We start from the raw sequence: 16,171 nt of genomic DNA on the forward strand, positions 1-16,171 counted from the left end.
AATCTTCTCAAGTGGCAGCAGAATCCAAGCTTTTCTCAATTATAGTTTGACGACTTGCTCCTTTTGCTCAACTTAACGATCTTCAGTTCCACTTACGCTGTCACAGTGGCAGACTTTTCAATGACTGGATGGTTTTCTGTGATAGCATATTTTCTTTACCCATCTATCAGATGATGAAAACTTAAATCATTTCCACTCTTCGGGCTTCTGTGCATAGTGCTACGCTAAACGGGAGTGCAGATGACTTCGATGTGTTTTTTGACATATTGATTTTACTTTCTTTGGGTATTTACCCAGCACTTAGGGTACTGTATCAGATAGTAGTTGGATTTTTAACTCTTTTAGAAGCAGCTGCCCATTCTGTTTGCTGGAATGGGTTTTTTACTAATGTAAAATAAACAGAGTGCAAGAATCCTCCTTTGTCCACATTTTACCCATGTTTGCTGTTTCTAGTGCTTTTGATAGTAGCTGCTCTTTCAAAATGGCACCTCGCTGTGGTTTTTGCTTTCATTTCCCTGAAAATTCATGCTATTGAGCATTTTAAATATATTTACGGGCAGTTGTGTATCCAAGGACATAATAGCTTGAAATCAAACTGCACAGGACAACATTTCTATTTTAGTCTTGTGTTACCCAGAACTTAATTTGAATAATCTCTTTTCAATATGTTGAATAAGTTCCATTTTGAATCTGGTGGAAACTTTAGAATGCCCATCGATTTCTACAGATGGTTAAGTGGGAGCATGAAGAAGACCTCCATTGCCAGTCACTGTATTCCTAGATCCTGTATGGCTGAAGGTAGTCCTTGTTCTGAAAACTGCTACTCATTCATTGTCCCTATAGTCACATGGTCCCAGTCTTGCAGTTCAACTCATTTCTTTTTTCCCTGCATAATTTCTAACTTTATTTATATGATAAAACATGAATTCAAACTGGGTTATATAAAATAGATATTTCATCATCCCAAGAAGTGGTCCTCATGTTTTGGGTGTTAAGAACTCTTTCCTTTTTCTTTTTGAGACAGAATCTCACTATGTAGCTATGTCACTCACTACCTAACCTAGGCTAGGCTTGAACTTGTGATCCTTCTGCCTCAGTCTCCCGAGGCACTGAGATCACAAGCATCTACCATTATACCAGGCTCAGCTTTATTTCCTTAAAAATTATTGAAAATTCATACCAAAAAACCCCTTTGTTTGTATGGGTAATATGTATCTACAATAATTATACTAAAAATTAAAATTAGTTTTTGTTTATTAGTTCAATTAAATGTGGCAGCAACAATCCCATTATATGTTAAACTAAAAGACACATTTTGGTGAAGTATTGCTGTGCTTAAGAAGACAAACTAAACATCAGTGAGGAGACTGACATTGTTTTTCAGCTAGATTCGAATTTCCATTCTCTTGCATTGAACCTTTCGTAGTATGTGGATTTGGTTGAATTATGAGGAAAATTTGGCTTCACAGGGACACAAATTCAAACGAACAAGATGTGTTTTAATAGCCCTTTCCAGTCATTGTGGATTTCATTCTTTCAAATGACACAGAAACACTCAGCAGGTGGTATGGTAGGTCCTTAAATGCAATTATAGCACGCATTCTAACACTAAACAATTGATCTTTCTAGTCTTTGTGTCTTAGCTTCTTTTGCTGTTGGTGACAAAATATTCTGACCAAAGCTAGCTTTCCCCTGCTTAATAAATTAGTTTATCTTTAGATTCTACGCCACTGAAATTCTCAGGACATGGATGGGAGGAAGTCAGATTCTTTGCTGAAGAATCATACGGAGGACCCATAGCCCAGTTCCTGATGGAGTCTGTGTTCTCCTTTGAACCTTCATGAGCTGGGCCTCTTCGGCTTGTATTTCTCTCGACAGCCTTGCCCTCTAAGTCCCCACCAGAATGGTCTAGTAAGCTCTGTTTCCAGCATGGTAGGGCTTTTCTAGCCCAAAGTTACAGACTCTCCTCCATTCCAGCCACAGAGCCATCCCAAAGGCCAAAGAACCACGTGGTCTATTTATCACAATAGGGCTGTCACTTCTCAGAATCATTTAAAAAGAAGATTTATCTATCTCTTAGTGTATGTGCCTGTGCATGTGAGTGTGGGCATGCTCCCACTCACGTGTGTACCTGGGGGAGATACGATCAGAAGAAAGTCCCTGCTTCCTCAGTTCTGGAATTGTGTGTGTGTGTGTGTGTGTGTGTGTGTGTGTGTGTGTGTGAGAGAGAGAGAGAGAGAGAGAGAGAGAGAGAGAGAGAGAGACACCAGGCCTGTTTGTTGTTGTTTTGTTTTGTCTTTTACTTGGGTTCTGAACATTGAACCTTTGAGACAGAGTTTCTCTGTGTAGCCCTGGCTGTCCTGGAGCTGGCTTTGTAAACTAGTCTGGCCTCGAACTCAGAGATCTACTTGCCTCTTCCTCCCAAGTGCTGGAATTAAAGTCACACACCACCATGCCCAACAGCAAGATTAAATATTCTTAAGCCAAGCATGGTGGCTCATTCCTGTAAGCCCAGCATCAGGGAGATGGTAGCAGCAGGAACATTGTAAGTTCAAGGCCAGCCTGTGTTACGGAGTAAGACCCTGTCTTAAAAAAGCAAAGAAAAACAAAGTGAATTTTTTGCTGCTTCATTGAGGGCATTTAGTGAACTCTTCCCAGGTACACTGTAGTGAAGAACACAATGACTACTGGTACAGTTTGGTGCCACTTTCACAGTATGTGCTTGGCCACAAGCAGTTTTACTCATTACCACTTTGTACCATCAGCAGAAATGAATCCCTCCACCGGATATCATACTAATCCAGGGAAATTAATTTCTTATCCCATGGGTCTCCTGGAAGCATCTCTCAGATTCCCGGTGGTCCATGGCTTATGATTTAATGCTTTTAGGGCATCTTTGTCCCTACACGCAACATTCTTCATGGCCTGGGACCCCAGGGGTGGGCTCAGAGAGCCAAAGTAGGTGGCTGCAGACATCACAGTTTGTCACTGAAGCTAGCCATGGACCAAAAAGCTTTGAATTGTTTAATGACAAGCTATCCATGTATCATCAGACTGTTTACTTCTTTATATCATTTGGTTCATATGCTTGATGAGTTACAGCGCTGAGCACACCAATGGAAATTTAAACATATTTTGTAGTTGCTGTAAGATTAGTGGGATAAAAGGCCATCCTTCAGCCTGACAAACAAAACTGTTTAGGTTCAAGAGAGCTAGTCCAGGACAAATGTCACTTACGAGAATAGAAGCCAGTCAGAAATCAATTCTAATGTCTCACACTGAGAGAGTACATTTTCACATCCCAAATTTAATTATCGTTATGCTGGAAGCTAACAGGAGAGTGCCATCAATATGAACACTCTTTTCACAAGTTACTGTTGAAATTGGGTGGCACTCATCGACAAGCAAATTCACAGAACACAAGAGACTCTCTATTTTTTAAACACACATTTCACTTTCAGCCACTTACAGTCTAAGCAACATGATGAAGAAGCTGCTTAATAGGTGGGGAGTTATACTAAAAAAGTTGCCAGACTGGCCATGGAAATGTGTAAGAAGAGACTTCCACTGTACCTTTCTGGAAACAAAAGGACTTGCTTTATTCACTAGTAGGCAGTGAGGGGGAAAAAAACCACACCAGAAATTGTAGATACTGTTTTTTCAAGAGAACCAAGCTATGCCTCAATATGCAGAATGAATGGACTATCTGATCAAATCTCTGTCAGACAAAGATATAAAACCTCATTATCAAGAGTGACCTACTGCATCTTTTCAAGTGTCTCCCCAAAATTTGAAAATTGAGGACCAAATTTTATTGCAGGAAAAAGTAAAAATCACAAGTGTGTATCCTACTGTGACGGCAGAATGAACCAAAAGCTGAGCGGGAATTAAGAATCCCAGTCATACACACAAGAGAACGGAAATGTAGCATGGAGTGGTGTGTGCATCCACAAGGCTCATCACTGTATACTTACCTCCATCTCCTACACTAATTTGCCCCTTTCCTCCTGTTTTTTACCCTTTGCATTCCTCCCAGGCATTATGTTCCTTTCCTCTTACTTATTCCACAAAGGTTTTCTGGGCATTGCTCATATGTCAGCCTTCTGCTAAGCACTAAGGACCCAACCACAAACAAGGCACATGGCTCCAATGACACTTGCCCTAACCTAGCTCAGGAGAGAGCAATTTAACAAACATTTGCAAACCAACAGTTACAAGTCATGGTAAGTCTTAAAAAGGGGGAGTGCAGAATGGAAGTAGCTACCTGATTTGCTCTTGTCTTGGGGGTGGGGAATCTAGATGTTGACATGTTTTCAAGGCAGACAGCCCAGGTTCTCAGGCTAATGAGTTGTGGAAGCCCAAGGGACCTGGGGGCATAGAAGGCCACACAAGGGTGGTTAGCCATTCAGCTTTATCTGGGACTGAGGGCCTCCTGGGACCTAGGATTTCTTTCTTTTAAATAAAATATATTTATCAATTCTTTGAGAGTTTCATGTGATGTATTTTGATCTTATTCAACACCCATGACTCCCCAACTCCTCACAGATTCTCCTCTTCCTCCCTAGATGGAAACTGGGATGTCTAAAATTAATAGTTGGGAGGTCCTGGCTAAGCTATGTGAGTTTACCTGGTAGCTCCATCGAAGGAAATTACCTATTCAATGAGAAGATCTATATTCCTATGGACTTGAACCTGTAGTGATACAGAATGTCTCCTCCTTGATATCTAAAGGGACTGGTTGCAAAATCTATGCATTTGGCTTTAGCAGGTGAGGCACAAGGACAGGTTTCTGTAACAATACTGCAAATTTCTGATGGCCCCAAACCTTGTAAGTTTTTTTTTTTTTTCAATTACAGCAGGAGCTATGGTTAAGTGACTCTTCTATTCGCATCTCTAGCTTGAAAGTAGCGATGATGCAGGTCTGGTTTCCTTGGCAACAGACTCTGAGAGAGAGATTCTGTGGCAGATGATTTATTAGGACTTGCTTTTAGGAGCGAGGAAAGCAGAATTAGTGGAGAGGAGTAGAATGGTGATGTACCCCCATCCTGGAGACGAAAACTCAGATGAACCTGCAGCCATGGATACACAGCGAGCTGGGTCCATTAGTCACTGCATCCAGGTTACCCAAGAGGAAAGAGGCATAACCTTTAGCTGTGGACATTTTCACGAAGCTGAGACAATGAGTACCTTTGCCCTTGGTATCCATGGAGGATTGATTCTAGGCTGCTCCAAGGATACCAAATTCTGTGATGCTCACGTCCCTTATAAATTTACATATAAATCTATATAAATTTACATATAAAGCTATATAAAGCCTCCTGCGTATTTTCTTTTCTTTTCTTTTTTTATTTTCAGCAATGACTCATGTAGCCTGAACTGGACTTGAACTTGCTATATTGTTGAGGGTCGTGTTGGATTCCTGGTCTTTCACCTACCAGGTGTTGATGGAATCAGGAATGTGTGCCTCCATGCCTGGATCTCCTGTGTATTTAATCTCCAGATTGCTTATAATACTTAATATAATGTAAATTCTATGCCAATAGTTTATATATTGTGCTTGTTTAGGCAAGGACAGTAGTATTTACATATTCGGTATGGACCTATGTTTTCCCCTCAAATACTTTTAATTCATGATTGATTGAACCCATGGATGTGTAATATGGATATGAAGGGCCAGCTGTATTTAGTCCCTGGGTGGGGTGTGGTTCTGGATAGCACACAGTGGAGCACACTAGGCCACCAGGTTTCAACTCAATGTTTTCCATTATAGCATGTGTTAGTACTCATCGAGTATTGCCTGTAGACATCTGCAAGCTTTTAATTTAGCATGTAATTGAAATTTTTTTCCTGGCTCCAGAAAGATGCTGATCAATAATATAAATTCCCAGAGCTGTTAATAATGAATGAGTCTGTGGATGCAGATGGTGTGTAATCACTGGGTAGTACTTTCATTGAAAGGACATTGATTATCTCAGGTGGAAGTTGATTTTCAAAATGTAAACTGTGATGTGTCCACAAGCATGGAATCAAGCATTCCTAGAAGGCTAGTGTTGGCCAAGACAACACAAGAAAAAAACTTCTTTGCTAGTTGAGTAAGAACTTCACAGATTTCCAAGATTTTTTAACACAATGTTCTTAAGAGTTGAGTTATATTCAATAACATAGTTTAAGCAATAGCCTCACATCTAAATTTCATTATATAAAATTAGTCTTTTTAGGACTGAGTCATTGCAAACAAAAGATGAATAACTGCTTTTTGGCTTGTAAATTTGAGTGGTGAAATTACAGGGTGGCAGCCTTCAAACCAGGCTGCACACTAGACAGGCCCGAGGAACATAAGGACATTCTTAAGTTAGAATCTTGATGAGGGGCCTAGAGTTTGTATTTTAGCCAAACTCCCAAAATAGTCTGTGCAGCTAGCCAAGCCTGGGCTTAGTGTCCTCCTTCACTGGCATAGAGAACAGCTTCAGTTATGGGCCCACACTTTGTTGTAGTTGGCTTTAAAATTTTTATTGTGGTAAAATATATACTAACCCACAAAAGTGAACACATTAACCAATGTAAGTGCATGACTCTGTGGCATTAGGCAATTTGAATTGGTGCCGCCATCCCTCTTTGGGACTTTTTCATCTTCCTCAATGGACTTCTCTCTCTATTAAACAACTCCACAGTCCCTCCCTCCTCTCAGACCCAATACCCACCTTTCTGTCATCTGTCTAAATGGGCTATTCTAGGTTCCTTGTGTAGGTGGAGTCACCCAGTATGTGTTCTTCTGTGATTGGCTCATGCAGCTTAGTCTAATGTCCTCAAAGTTCAGCTGTGCAGTGGCACACGTCAGAATTGTCTTGCCCCTTTGAGACTGTTCTATTGCATGCCTGTGGCAGGTTGTAAATGGACAGTTGACTCATTTTTCCTTTCATGAGAATGGACATACACACCTCAGTCCCTGCTTCCAGAAGCAGAGCCGATTTCTCATACAGTATCAATTTTTGATGTTTTGAGAAACCAAGTATTTTTTTTCCACAGCAGCTGCATTATTCTACCTGCTGGCCATGCAGAGGGCTTTGACTTCTCCGTATCCTCACCAGTGCTTCCCCTCTCTCCCTCCCTCTTCTTCCTTCTTCCCATATCTATTTTGACATAAACTCACTGTATGGCTCAGGCTGGACTCAAACTTGTGAACCTATTGTCTCAGCTTCTTGCATGCTGACCTGGCATTTTCTTTTTATACTCATCCTAATATGCATGAAATGGTAAACCAGAATGTTCTGGTTGGCATTTTCCAAATGACTAGAGACACTGAGCACCTTTGTGTATGCTTTTGACCATTTGTTTATCTGTGTGAGTTTATATGTTTAAGCACTTTGTCCATTACCTTTGTTACTGTTACTATGAGAAGACACCATGACCAAGGTAACTTACAGAAGAAAGGGTTTATTTGGGCTTATAGTTTTAGAGGGGTAGAGTCCATGACAGCAGAGCAAAGGAACAGCTGAGAGCTCACATCTTGAACCACAAGCATGAGGCAGAGAGGGAGACACTGGGAATAGCATGGGCTTTTGAAACTTCAAAACCTATCTCCAGTGACACACCTCTTCCAACAAGGACACACCTCCTAATCCTTCCCAAACAGTTCCACCCACCTGGGACCAAGTATTCAAATATTTGAGCCTATAGGGGGCCATTTTCATTCAAAGTACCACACCATTTAAGAAATTCTGTTGTTTGTTTCCTTTTTGGAGCCATAGGAATTCTCTATGTGCTGAATAGCAATCTCTTTTCAGAGGTATAATTTCTGTCTCCCCCACACCATGCCATTAGTTGCCTTTCCACTCTATTAGTATTGTCCTATGAGATGCAAATGTTTTAAGTTCATCTCAATATTCCTCTTTTGTTGCTTACATTTTTCAAGTCATACCCAAGAAGTGACTTCAGAATTTGAATCAGAATCTTACTTCTAAGATTTCTACTGTTTCAACTCTTACATTTAGGTCTGTCATTTACTTTGAAATCATCTACCTATCTATCTATCTATCTATCTATCTATCTATCTATCTATCATCTATCATTTATTCATCTATCAACCTATCTATCATCTATCTATCTATCTATCTATCTATCTATCTATCTATCTATCCATCATCTGTCTACCTATCTATCATTTATTCATTTATCTATCAACCTATCTATCTATCATTTATTCATCTATCTATATATTTTTTTGAGACAAGGTCTCTCTATGTAGTCTTCAGAGTCCTGGAACTTGCCATGTAGACCAGGCTGGCCTTGAACTCACAGAGATCCACCTGCTTCTGAATCCCAAGTGCTGGGATTAAAAGTGTGCACCACCATGCCCAGCCTCACTTTGAAATAATTTTTTGATAAATCAGTCTCTCTTTTTCTCCCTCCCTTCGTCCCTCCCTCCCTCTCTCCCTTCCTTCTCTCTTTCTTCCCTCCCTTCCTTTCTCTTTTTTCTTCCTCTCTCTCTCTCTTCTCTCTTTCCCATTATTCTGTTTCTTTCTCTATCCCTGGCCCCAATCTCTATTCATTTATTTATCTATTATTTATTTATTTTAGATACAGAGCCTCCTTATATATCTGTGACTGACATCAAACTTTGGTTCTCCTGCCTCAGCCTCACAAGTAAGTTGGATTTCAGGCACCCACCATTGTACCTGGCACTTTAAATCTTTCTATTTTTAAAGATATACATATTTAGCACCATGCATATCAACATAGTCTGGAGATTTACAGAGCAGGCAGAAACTAAGTGTTATAAGTTCAGTCACAGCTGTGCCCAGGAGAAGGATGTCTAAGTAGACAGACAGCAAAGTGACCAGACAGTGCATACCAGGCAGAAGCATCAGAACCTACACATTTTCCAAATAGTAGTAATACAGTCTAATGAAAGGACTGCAATAGTGAGGATTTCAAATGTATGACCTGTTGAAAGTGCAAAAATTGGGGGAGGAGGCACCGAATGGATCATCTGGTGTCTTTTAAATCACACCATATAGAGAGATGACTATTAAATTTGCATTTCTGAACAACTGGTTCCAAACATGACCAAGCATTGTCTCAGTGGGAGTCAGGAGTTCTTCTTGCTTTACAGAACTCATCTAGTGGGTTGCTTGTGTTGTAGTTTATGACGCTGAGGTCAGCCAACCAATTGGCATTGGAATGGAGCGCATCACATTCAGGTCTCCCTTTCTCGCCTCTCAGCTTTCCCCACTTCCACCCTTTTCTTCATCCTCTTTTTATCCACTTCCTTCCACATCTGTTGGAACTATTTTCAGAATTCATTGTTCGGGCCAAGTCATTTTGACATAACAGACTCATGTGACTGGTTGAATTAATCGTGGGTTAGAATCTGTCATTATGGCACCAGGTTGAAGCTATCATAACGAAAATGTGTCTTTTTGAAGTACTTCTCCTCCCTCTCAGCTTAACATCTCATTTACATTTTAAATGAGAGCTCCTTGAAGCTGTCTTTTTGAGATTGTTCACAATTCTGGTTTAATTCACGATCTTCTTTGCTGAGCTGAATGGAGTTGGACTGTTTCCTCTGTTTTTGAAGAGATATAGAATGGTGAGATAGGATTCAGAATTAGAGTAAGCTTTGGCAGGATGGGCCTGTTTTACAGTAAATGAGGCAATTATAATCATCATGTAGACTCACGTGCTGTTCAGATCATGACTGGCCCATAGGTTCTCAGAGGAGCCACGTGTGATAACAGCCTAGGCATTGAACTGTCTCAGAGCACAGTCCTTTGGTAACATCCTAGAAATATAATATGATATATATTTTTTAACTCTTTTCTCTTTGGGGAGCCCACCACCCAGCTCCCAAATAAGTCACGTAGAAGCTTATTACTACTTATAAATGCCTGGACTTAGCTTGGCTTGTATCTAGCCAGCTTTTTTTTTTTTTTAATTTAAATTATCCCATCTATCTTTAACTCTGGGCTTTTCCTTTTCTTCTGTGTATCTTACTTTCACTCTTACTCTGTGGTTGGCTGTGTGGCTGTGTGGCTGGCCCCTTCTTTTCTTGCTCCTTGATCTCTCTTGCTTCCTGATCCCTCTTTTTCTTCTGCTGTTTCTTCTCTCTGGCTACCAGCCCTACCTCCTTTCTACCTTCTTTCTCCTGCCTTGCTACTGGCCATTCAGCTCTTTATTAGACCATCAGGTGTTTTAGACAGGCAAAGTATCACAGCTTCACAGAGTTAAACAAATGCAACATAAAAGGATGCAACACATCTTTGCATCATTAAACAAATGTTCCACAGCATAAACAAATGTAACACATCTTAAAGTAATATTCTACAACAGTGATGTGCTCAGTAGTATTTGTATTTTTAATCATTTGTGTGTGTGTGTGTGTGTGTGTGTGTGTGTGTGTGTGTGTGTGTGTGTGTGTGTGTGTATACATGTGGGTTCATGTGTGGAGGTGAGAGGACAACATTGGGTGTTTTTTCCTTCCATATTGTTTAGAGGAAGAATATCCTTGGGTGGGCAAGGCTACCTGGACTGCAAGCTTCCATGGGTTCTCCTGTATCTCCCTTTCTTCTTACTGTAGGAACACCAGGGTTATAGATGCATGCTATAGCATCCAGCCTTGTGTGGGTTCTGGGGATTTGAACTCAGGTCCTCAGGCTTGAGCTGTAGGCTCTTTGCCCACTGAGCCATCTCCCCAGTCTTGTTCAACTTCAAATACCTAGCAAGTCTTTATTGAATATAGAACTGGGGCCTGGAGAGATGGCTCAGTGGTTAAGAGCACTGGCTGCTCTTCCAGAGGAGCCGGGTTCAATTCCTATCACCTACATGGCAGCTCACAACTGTGAGGATCTGACACCCTCTTCTGACCTCCTTGGATGTTACTTAAATGTAGTGCACAGACATGCATGTAAGGCAAAATGCCCATCCCATACACATAAAATAAAAATAAATTAAAAAAATCAAATAAATATAGAACTGATGTGAAAGAGTTTTTCTTATCAATATCCTTTATATATCAACCATTGGTGTATACAGCATGACTCAAGAGATCCAGCAAGGTCCATCTGTCACTCAGCTTTTGCTGTTCCAGGTTGGCACAGGAGCTGAAATTGTCATCATGACAACTACCCCAGAACGTCCTTCTCTAGAAAGGACAAGGACATTTAATTAGTGCTTCGTCCAGGTACCCACTGTGTTTATCTGCCCAATCAATGGTTTACTCTCAAAGCTACTGTCATCTCACCATCCATGCTTCCTTACACATAACACGAGGTGGCTGGCTCTGTAGGCATTATTGACAAGCCTAGAAGCAGGATTTAGCGGATCTCTGCACAGGTACTCTATGTAGATAAGCAATGGGAGGTACTCATAGTATCGGCTCCCGTATGGAGCGCAGCCATCTCCAGACTCTCCATCAGCTTTCAATCAACAACTAAATGCAGAAGTGGTCAGTCAGCCATGGAAAAGTCTAGCTACCATCTTAAAAGCATAATTTTCCTGAGTCCTTTTGTAGACCTCATCTTCTGGAAAGCCACAGATCCATAAAGTGTGTGCCCCAGAAGCTGGGACTGCCTAGCACTCACTTTGTTCCTCACTGGGACTCATTAATGCCATCCCCAAAGGGAACTTGACTCTTTAAAATAGGGAACTGAAGAAAAACAGTTTTCATACCAATTTTTGAAATTCAGCAGAAGGGCAAGATTCAAGGGAAGAGACCGAATCTGTCACTGCTTTCTGTGGTTGGTCTCTGCTGACCCCTACTCTTTATTGCTTTCTGAGGCTGACAATGACTAATGTCAGTTTTGGGAGACCCCAGGGGAGCAGGGTCATAAGGATAAATCTCTCTGTGTCTATGTATGTATGTATGTATGTATGTATGTATATATGTATGTGCAACACATATCTTAAAAGGTCTTATTAATTAAAAAACAACAACAACAACCCAGAGCCAGATATTGGCATGAAAGCTGAAAGATCAGAGAAGCAGAGCAAGCCAGCCATAAGTTCTTACCTCTATGAAATCCTCAGCCTCAAGAGAGAGACTTCCTGTTTCCTCATGTCTTATATACCTTTCTGTGCCCTGCCATTGTCCTTCCTTCCTAGTGCTGATATTAAAGGCGTTTGCCACCATACCTGACCTCTATGTTTAATATAGTGGCTGGCTTTGTCCTCTGATCCCCAGTCAAGCTTTATTTGTTAGCGTACAAATAAAATATCACTACATGTATGTGTATGTGTGTGAGTGTGTGTGTAAGTATCATATCTATATCTGTCTATATCTAAATATGTGAGGTAAGTCCTTAGCAGAGCCTGGCACATACCATAGTGTATTAGCTACTTTCAATAACAGGACTATTACTATTGGTCTTCTAATTGATAAATCTTGTTCCTTCTCAGCAATTGGAAACATTCAGGAAATGCCAAAGGAAGAGACCTCAAATTGTCATTTGTGTCAAGTAGATGCACAGGGCCCCTAGGTGTCCCTGATGCTGCCCGGTGGCAAGGCAAAGTGTCAGGCGGCTGTGTGTTTGCACGAGAGACCTCTGCTGCTCTCTTGCCGCTTCTCCAGCACCAGAATCCCTTGCAATCAGCTCTGCCACAGTGAGTCCACAGTGCAGCCTCTGCCATGGCTGTCACTGGAATGCACTGATCTGAGAATCGTCCTTGTTTGCCATTTCTGTTGAGATGGCAAAGCGTGACTCATCACCAGCATCCTGAGCCTTCCACATGGTCGACTGGAGTTCTTTTACACTTTCTATTTTCAATGTATCCTCAACTGGATGGTTACAAGATTTAAAAATAGATTTTTTTAAAAAGAAAATCTGCATACAATATATTTTGATCATATTCTTTCCCCTTTCCCAACTCCTCCCAGATCTTCCCCACCTCTCTACCCACCTTCATGTTCTCTCTCTCTCTCTCTCTCTCTCTCTCTCTCAGAAAAAAAACCATTAAAAACAAAGGTCAAAACAAACAATCAGTAAGAAAAAAAAGAAGTAACAAAACAAGAAGCATTCACACAAAACCACGGAGCCTGCTTTGTGTTGGCCATTTACTCCTTGGCCCTGGGCCTACCCTGGAGTGTGGTTGGTATACCCAGTGACATTCCATTGGGATAAAAACCCTGATGTTTTTCTCCATAGGTACCAGTTGCAAACAGCTTCTTGGTTAGAGGTGGGCCTTTGTGTCCACTTGCCCGTCTTTGTGCTCGGATTTCGTTTGGGTTGAGCCTGCACAGGTCTTAAGCACCTGCCACAGTCTCTGTGAGTTCAGATGGGCATCAGTCCTGTTGCATCTGGAAGACGCTTTTGCCCTGGAGTCAGGCATAACCTCTGGCTCTTACAATCTTTCTGCCTGCGTTTCTGAATAGATTTGGGATTTCTGTGTGTTTGTTTGTATGTAACACCTCATGCATTCTGGTCAAGTGCTCTACCATTGAGCTACATCTCCCAGTGGTCTATATAACTTTTATAACTTTTATTCTCAAAGAACTAGAAATGTGAGGTGTGTGTGTGTGTGTGTGTGTGTGTGTGTGTGTGTGTGTGTGTGAAAGAGAGAGAGAGAGAGAGAGAGAGAGAGAGAGAGAGAGAGAGAGAGCAAGAGAGGCCACACTCACTATCAATACCCAAACACATGACTCTTCCTGGAAACAGAAAAGTGCCAGGAGCATTTTATGGGATGCTATTTCTTCCATCATTGTGTGAATTAGACTTCTCTACTTTATCCTTGGGAATACCCTGGCTACATTTATAGCTTGCTTACAATTGAAGTGGGAAAGATGATGGGGAATGGAATCTAACAGTTCTATTGAATTTGAATAGGAAGGAAGTGATGCATTGTGACAGATGACAACACACTGGAGACTGGGGGAAGCCCAGGGGGACATTTCTCAGGAAATCGGATTTATCAGATAAAATGCAAAAGAGTAAAACAGAAACATTATACTTAAGTCTTAGGACTATGGGAACATCTCTGTGCATTAACAGTAGATAAAAATCTGAGGGAGATGCTGGAGAGATGCCTCAGAGGGTACAACACTCACGATGCAAGCGTGAAGGCCTGAGTTTGTATCCCCGGAGCTTATGTTAGAGCAGACACGGTAGTGTACATCTACAATACCAGTTCATCTCTGGGAGATGGGAGGTAGAGAAAGGAGAATCCTGGGAAGTTTGTGGGAAAGCTAGCCTGTCATATGCTGCTGCAAACAACAAAAGACTTTGTCTCTAACAAGGCAGATGTTGCGGACCGACACCCGAGTTGTCCTTTGACCTCTATATGCACACACACACACACACACACACACACACACACACACACACACACACATTCTTGGGATAGAATTGTTCTCACCGAAAGCTTGTAATTGTAAACTGACTTCTTTGAGTGTCATGCTGAGCAATTTTTCGCTTTCAACTCCCCATTGAGACATTTAGAGCTCTCTTCAAGAATTATGCAGTGAGAGTAATTTCTCCCCAAACAATGGGACTCCATTCATTAATAAGATTCATTCATTCATTCATTATTCATTAATAATATAGCAGCAACATTGATATAGATGCCCAGGAATGATGAGGTAGCACTGTGGACGAAGCCAGGTGTTTGTTCTGTATTTGAAATCCGAAGTTCCGAAGCCCACTGTTGTTATACCCTTTTGTTCTTTCTTGTTTTAGGCATATAGCCACCTGAAGCTTTGGGTCTTAATTTCTGTATCTGGTCCCAAAGAGGAAAGCAACATCTCACAGGGGAAGTGGAGTGCGTTCTTATCACAGCTTCTCCCTGGGGTCCTGAACATGGGAACCCCTAGGCCCCTCTTGCCCTACAGATTTTTCTTTTTTAAAGAAAGCTGTTTTAAAATGGTTTGCATTTCAAGATTATTGACCTTGAAGCACTGCCCCAATAAGGCAGTCGATAACTCTCATACCTTACCTAGGACCTGCCCATGGGGTGTGGCTGGGAGAGGAGCCCTTAAGACCCGAGATTTGGACATTCCAGACCTCTTGGTTTCTCATGATCCTGGATACTGGATGGTGGACCCAGTCAGAGTTCTCCAGAGAACCCCACTGAACTGCACCTCACCTCTCCCAGATCCTGTAACTAACCCCTTTACTGGCTATAAGTTACCCTAAAATAAACCTCCTTTTAAGTATGTGGAGTCACCTTGTTAAATCCCCACATTACAAGATGGCTTAAATTTGATTTTCATCTCTTTAGATGTTATCTAACAAGTTCCTATTGGATCCCAGAGGCCTTGTGATTAATGGTGAAGAGTCTGGTCTGGGAGCCTCTAGGTTCTTAGCCTCTTAAAAGATTGCAATAAGGTTCTCACAAATTTATGCAAGTAGTAAGGTAACTTTATCCAAAAGAAAGTGATAGTACAGGTCAGAAATACATTGTCAAGAATGAAAGCAGGCTATAGGAAGATGCTTAAGGGTCCACATAACTGTCTGGGGCTTCCTTTTATGCAGCTTAAGAGAAGGAGGGATTTGGTTACCAAGGGGTGTAGTATTGGTGGTTCCCTATTTTGATTGGCAGATTAAGTTATCTAATGATTTCTGTTCTGCTCATGTTCCTTTCCATAATGTAACTCATTTTAATTCTATGCATAGGCATAAGATGGTAAATAGGGGATTCCCTCTAAAAGTTCATGTTGAAGACACAGTTTGCCTAACTGCAAGTGCACACAAAACTAGTGTAGGCTAGACAAGATCATTGTCGTAGTTTTATGACGTATTAAAATGTATTAGGAATATGTTTAAATGGAAAGCGTCCAAGTTTGATGGTCATTAATGGGAGGAGAAACTTATTCCATTGTCCAGAGAGGGATGCAGCTAGATGCAGGTAGGGATTCTAGGTTACTAACAGGCTGCTAAGTGCATTGTTCAGAGAGGGGTATGTGTGTGTGCATAATATGTGCAGGTTAAGCTCTTGTAGTGGTATTTGCTCTGCCTATAACCTTGGGATATAGGACCCGAGGCGGTGCTTCTTGCCATTGTATATGATCTCTTAAAAAAAGAGGGAGAAGGGTCCTCTTAATATAGTTACTGACTCTCGATATGCAGAGAATTGTTTTACATATTGAAACTGCTGAATTTATTCCTGATAATACAGAATTAATTTCACTATTTATACAATTACAGGAAATCATCAGAAATAGGGAGCATCCTATATATAAAAC

The sequence above is a fragment of the Onychomys torridus genome, chromosome 23 (assembly GCF_903995425.1).
Source record: "Onychomys torridus chromosome 23, mOncTor1.1, whole genome shotgun sequence".
Taxonomy (NCBI): domain Eukaryota; kingdom Metazoa; phylum Chordata; class Mammalia; order Rodentia; family Cricetidae; genus Onychomys; species Onychomys torridus.